Raw genomic sequence first — 7,093 nt, 5'->3', positions numbered from 1 at the left:
TTTTCGACTGATAAATCTGGGATAACCTTTTTAATCGAGATTTACTTTTAGTACAATTTTCAGTTTCGGTTAGTGAATATGCGTAACAGTCGAGATTAATTTATAACTCTCGAGATTAATTTGTAACACTCGAGATTAATTTATAACACTCTAGATATTTTTTTAGAGTAGTAAGCTTAGCCTGATATTAACAACGTTTTACATGACGACAAATAAAGTAAGATTGGACTCGATATATGTATTTATGAAATATATAAATATCTACTAATAACAACTATAAAAATTAAACGATTAATCTAAAAATGTTCGATTAGTTGACAGATCTAAAGTAAATCCAGATTAAACTCAGATTTACCAATCAAAAATACCATATGTTTCTTAATAAAAACTATTGTTTTGATGGAGAGGTGTTTTGAAGAGTAGTGAATTACAACAACAAAATTTTTTTTTATTAGTTTATTATTATTTATTTTGGCTGAACGTACAGATATTTCGAATATTGCGAAATACTCATCATCAGTGATCTTTTTGGAAATATATCTTGTATTTAAATATTCCTTTTATTTAAAAATTCAAATAATTAATAAATAATTTGTTATTTGAAGATCATACAAACAAACTAAAGCTCGAGAATAAAACACATATATAAGAACAATTTTTTTTTACAATTTTTATTGCAGCGATAAAGATAACAATTGAAATTTTAAAGATGCACTTAAAAAATGTTTCTGGATCAAATGGCAGTAATCAAATAATATTGCTAAAGAATATTTAATTTTATAAATAAATATTGAATATTATTATTAAATTATTTTATTAGTAAATAACACATCCAGATATACAAATCTCCAAGTCAGCATACGAATTACTTTAATTTTAGAAGAAGTATTCTTTATAAAATTCCACATTAATATGTAGTAGAGATTGTTGTGTCGATTTGCAGTTTGAAAGTGATCAAAAATAGAAGAATGGATTGCATCTCCATAAAACGATATTATTATAAAATATAATATTCGAATTTTTTTTTGTCTATGAGTAAAGTGAAGATTATTTATTTTAATATAGAATGTTCTCATTCTCTGATAATGTGATAGAGCTGTATATTTGTGGAATAAATTTGTGGAAGTAGAAATAAAAAGTTATATAACAATTAAATTCTATTTATAAATGCACTATATCATTGTGATTTGGTACTGATTTCCTAACTCCAAAAACATTTTTCACTACTGAAAACAGTGTCTACAGATTCCTTACTGAGTTAATAACTGGAAATTTATTATTTCTTAGAAAATTGAAGAAATGTATTTTGTCTGATAAAAATTTAATTTTTTTCATTATTACAAATGCTATTACTTCACTATTTATTTTAATTATTTAATTAATTAAATTAATTTTTGTTTAATGTCTTTATGACGGTAGTGCTTATTTTAGTTATCAGAACCTATTGTATTGAAAAGATAGATTGCGAACAGTAGTAAATTCCAACAACAAAATTTTTTATTTATTTATAATAATTAAATAATAATAAAAATTTTTTTGAGATTGTAAATACCAAGGGTTGAACTCGTACCCCGCTAAATTTAAAGCTAAGAGTAATTGTTATTTTGGATTTATTTTTAATTACTTAATTAAAAATACTTAAGACAAAATTTAGTTTGCATTGCATCTGTTAACAGGTGCACATCTATTAATTGTGAAAATTGTGGCAGATTGCAAGTGATGACAAAATGTCAGTCAGATTTTAGAAAGTGACTGCAGGATTAGACTTTAGAAAGAAACTTAGTTAGGGACTTCAGCCAGAGTCTTTAGACAAAGATTTGTCAAAGAGATTTAAGAAAGAGACTTTAGCAAGACACTTTAGCAAGAGACTTTAGCAAAAGACTTTAGCAAGAGACTTTCGCAAGAGTCTTTAGCAAGAAACTTAAACAAAAGACTTTAGCAAAAGACTACCAAGATTTTTTACCAAGATTTACCAAGATTTACCAAGATTCCTTAGCAAGAGTCTTTAGCAAGAATCTTTAGCAAGAGTCTTTAGCAAGAAACTTTAACAAGAGACTTTAGCAAAGGAGACTTGTTTTTTGACGCACTTGGAAGTGGTCAAACACACCTATTGTATATTCTTTAACATATCCTATAGCATTGAAGTAGTCGCTTCTGTATTTATACCGTATTAGTTTTTTCGAATGCAATCAATTTAACAGCAGAAAAAAATTTGAATTGAACAGACAGACGTTCTACTCTTCACCACAATAATGCTTTACATTTGTGAGGTGGATTAAGTTCACTGTTTTCATTTTGTGCATGTAAATACATTTATCCATGTATATGGCTTTGTGCATGGGTAAGTGCGTGTGCTTGTTCCTGTTTATTTATCCAGCGTACATAAAAAATTTATTACAAATAAAATTTAAGGTGAGCTGCTATATTTGTTGCTGTTTTTATTTGCTTATTAAGTCGTCATAACTTGGTTGTTATTATAGTCACATATTCACACAATAATTATACAAACACACACACACGCACTCCCGCACATATGTACATGCGCGTACATTAAAGTATGAATGTACGGATGTGAGTCGAATGGTTTACCATGGCATACGCTATATGAGCATATATGCACTAATACACTTATACATATGTATGTGAAAATATATTTAAAATAAAAAAAATATGTTAGTTGTACTTACAGGTAGGAATAAGGACACTTTGCGCTTGATATGTATGAAATCTGCTAAAAGAATTTATTCTTTATGGCGGGAGCAGCAGACGTATTAAAAGCATTTATGACATTCTTTGTAGAGAGAAGTTCGTTGAGGTTGAATGTCGGTCGGAAGGTACGGGCGTGCCTTGAGTTTTGCGAGCATTTAATTTTTATTGTTAAACCAAGAAAAATAAGCCATCTTAGGGAACAACATTACACGTACAACATAACAAGGTTAAAAATTGTAAGATACGAGGTATACATTTATTTCAAGTATACGACAGTACATCTGTTTTATATGACCGGGATTTTAAGTTTATATGCCTATATGTTTATACCGGAAATTCATCTTAAAAATTTAGTTTTATTGCAAATTTACTGTTTAGCATAAACTTAATAAATGTTCTTACTAAAAGCTATTGAACAACATTTTTTTTATTGTGGTTTAAATTGAGAATTATGCACATACTGCATAGTATATTATAATATAAAATATATGACTGTGTAATATATATGACAGTGTAAAGATTTTTGTTTTCTTTCCTTGAAATGAAAAATTTCCAAGCGTTGACAACAATTTGGCATTTAACCTTGTCTGTCTGAGAATTTAAACTTTGTGTTTAAGTAGAGCTAATATTTTTTAATTTCATTTAAGTAATATATAATATCATAGATATATAATGTTAAATTATTAAATTCCTGTCACCTTAGGGTATAGGTTATACAATTACAAACAATTTTTTGTTTTTGTTTTTGTTTTATGACAAAAGCTCGAAACATAAATCCACCTCCAGCACTTGTTACACACAAAGCATTCCTTTGGAGTATGGTTTACACATACTCACAAAATATTTATGCATAACAAAAAAATACACAATTACACATTAAAGAAAATCACTCATATTCAGATGTACATACGGTGTGAATATGTGTGTGTGTGTCCGTTATGCTTCATGGTTCATATGATGCTAACACGTGCATTTTTATTGTATATATTTTTTACTTTGATAAATTGACTTTATTACGAAATGAAGCATTTTCCCAGATTCGTTTCAGATTGAGATTCAGATTCAGATTTCGAATCAGGTTCAGAATTTATTTACGAGATACAATAGTGTTGATTTGTTTAATGTTGTGTTTCGCATTCATACAATTTTAGTATCGGAGACACAAAAAGATTTACTTGCGATTGCCACATACGCTGTAAATATGCAAATTAATTAAATTGAATTGAATGGAAAGACGCCTTTCTCGAACTTTTTTCAGCAAAACGATTGTTTTACTTATACCTAGGGGAATATTAGAGTGGGACTACATTTTAAATTACTTAATTTTCACACTTTGAGTATTAACTTTTTTTTATTGAATTCCGCTCATTTCCGCTCTTAATACTATATAAATGCCTAAAACTCTGTAAATTGGTTAAGTTAATTTCTTGTGAATGAGATAATTGATTGTATTCAATAAATTTTTTAATAATCTTTATAACTACTACTTTCTAAACTAAATCGAACAATTAGTCTTACTTGAAGTCAGTGAAAAAGCAATAGGTATACTTGCGAGTCTGTGTCGTGAGAACTGAGTGATGCGGTTCATTACACATAGCAATCCGAGAAGGTGATTTTAGTCGATTAAAGTCTAATACGATTTCTCTTTAATAGTAAGCATTAAACCTATTGAAAAAATAAAAAAAAAACCTATGCAGTTTCTTAATCCTTTATAAACTAAAAACTGAAGCTTCAGATAAACTACATAGGTTTTTTTGTGGTTCCTATAAATGTGGATTTCTTACTTTTTTGTTTCTTAGTTCAAATGAAAAAATATTTTTTTATAATTAACATATAATTATATATAATAAATAAGTAATAATAAGTATTACATGATATATTATATTTCAATTATTACTTTCATCCAAAATAGGTATTAAAAATAGAATGCAACTTTTTGTTTTTTTTTAAACCTTTAATATGGCTAATTATTGAAAATTATTAAAAAATTATTAAAAAAATTTTATGGAAAAATTCGATTGCATTTTTGGAGTATAGCAGATAGAAATGAAAGAGACCATGAAACAATGACTGATTATTTACATATTTTTACTTATCAAATTTTGCTATTCATTAGAATTGAGAATTTTTTAATTTAATTGAAATTTATTTTGCTAAAAATCAGCATTTTCCAATTAGCAGTAAAAAAGTTACATAGGTTTAAAGTTGACTCAATTCTTGCGAAATTGCAATATTGCTAATATTCTTAAAATTGCGAAAAATTTAAAAACTAATGTGTTTGTAGTTTAATGTAAATAAATCTATACAGTTTAACATAAAAGTTTTTTAAAAAATAATAAACAATTAATGAAAAATAATAATAAATAATTTTTATAAAAATTTTGTATGTGGGTAAATTGATTTTTTATGTTAAATTTTTTGAAGAGGTTCCAGCAATTCATCCCAAAAATCATATATATTTGAGAAATATTTTTATTGCAATATCTCTACCTGTTCAGAATATACTGAATTTTAACCGTCTAATTTTAATTTTAATCGTACAAGATCATTAATTGAAATTTCACAACACATATATTTTTATTATAATGAACCTATAAACTAATCACTGTTTATCTAGTGCGGATAATATGAGTTACCCGAAGAAAAGTCATACTATATTATGTTTCATTATTATAATTGTAATTTGGTTTTCGTCAGAGAACAGAATATTAAAAAAAAGAGTTCCTACTAAGGAACACGATATTTTTAAATGTTCAGTGATTTTGAAACTAAAATACGATTGTCAGATTCAACTGATGATTTTATTGAAAAATTGTTGTGCTTCTACACAATTTCTTAAAAATTTTGTAGCCGTACAATGTTAGTCTCTTTCTGAACCTAATGACTTGGTGGGTAAAGTGTGTTTCGATTAGACATATGAATTTATGAAATAAAAAATCTATATCAAAAATATTCGGTTGGACAACACAATTTAATTGATTGAGAGTAAATCTAGATTGAATTTAGATTAAACAATCGAAAACGCCATAATTTTTTTACCTAATTTTCTTAACATAATTTTCTTGACATATCTCGTTTAACATAAACGGATCTTAACACTACCAAAAACATAGAAATATTTTTATTTCTATGTTTTTGAACTTACTTTCTTAACATTAAACTAACTGTTAAATAAATATTCTTTATAACGAACTTGTGAATTAAAATTTTATAATTATATTTTTTTGTAATTTTATTTGCTAATAAATTTTGTAACATTTTAAATAAACTTTTGAAAAAATTAAATATTTCTTCAATTTAATTTAATTTTACTGATTTGTTTATTTATTGAAGCTTAAAATATTATTCAAATAAAGTTTATTATACTCAGTTCTTATCGAAATAATCTGATTTTTTTGTTAGTTTGTATTTGAAACTGAATTTCTGTAACAGTTGAAACCTTAAACTTGAGTATCCTTGTACGTCAAGGATAAGAGGAAAATGTTATAATTGAAATAAGTAGAAAGCACAACAACAAATGTAAATTGCATTTTAAAATTGACAACCAAACGATACACATATGAAGTTGACTAAAATTCATAATTGACGGTAAGGGTTGAGTATCAGCGAAATGCCCATAAGTGATTCAAATATGGAATTTTGCATACAATAATAGTTGAGAGGACAATATATATGTGTACGCTTAAGCGCTATAAACAAATGTAAAGACTCCTTTGTATCGAATCCATTCCTCGCTAAATACGCCAGTGACAATCGTCTAAATATACAATCGTCAGTACTCACATATATATTCGAACGCAGCGCAAACGAACGAAGTAATAATGACGAAATGTAGTAAGTTGTGCATAGAAGAGAGTAAATTGTGTCTGGGTTTTTTGATTTGTGCCCTTGAAAAACTTTTACCCGAATTTATTACTCATACTCCGTTCGCATAAGTACACATTTATGCGTATTCATAAATGAAGTTGTTGCAGTCAACACAGGATATATGGGATACGTGTATGAGTATTCTAAATGGGCTGCAACAAAAAATAAAAAACAAAAGTAAAAGCAAAACAAAAACAAAAATCAACCAATAATACTTAACGTACTTGAAAAGCTTAGCATAACTATGCTCTTTAGTTGCTTTTTTATTCATTTTTCTCTCTTGAACTCGAAGTTCAAACTTATTCCCCTCCTTCGGATGTACTAAAATGGGATTTTATTTACATTTAATTGCTTAAATAAGCCGCCACAATTGTAAATCCTTTGATGAATGAGTAGCACGTTACTGTGCGGCGTTGTTGGGAATTTTACATTGTATTGTATTGTATTTGTATTTTTGTTGGAGCAGCCACCAGTTGCAGAGTGTTATGAGCAACAGGGGAGCTGATTACGAATTTGG

This window comes from Teleopsis dalmanni, chromosome 1 (assembly GCF_002237135.1).
Source record: "Teleopsis dalmanni isolate 2A chromosome 1, ASM223713v2, whole genome shotgun sequence".
Taxonomy (NCBI): Eukaryota; Metazoa; Arthropoda; class Insecta; order Diptera; family Diopsidae; genus Teleopsis; species Teleopsis dalmanni.
This window is presented reverse-complemented; position numbering follows the sequence as displayed.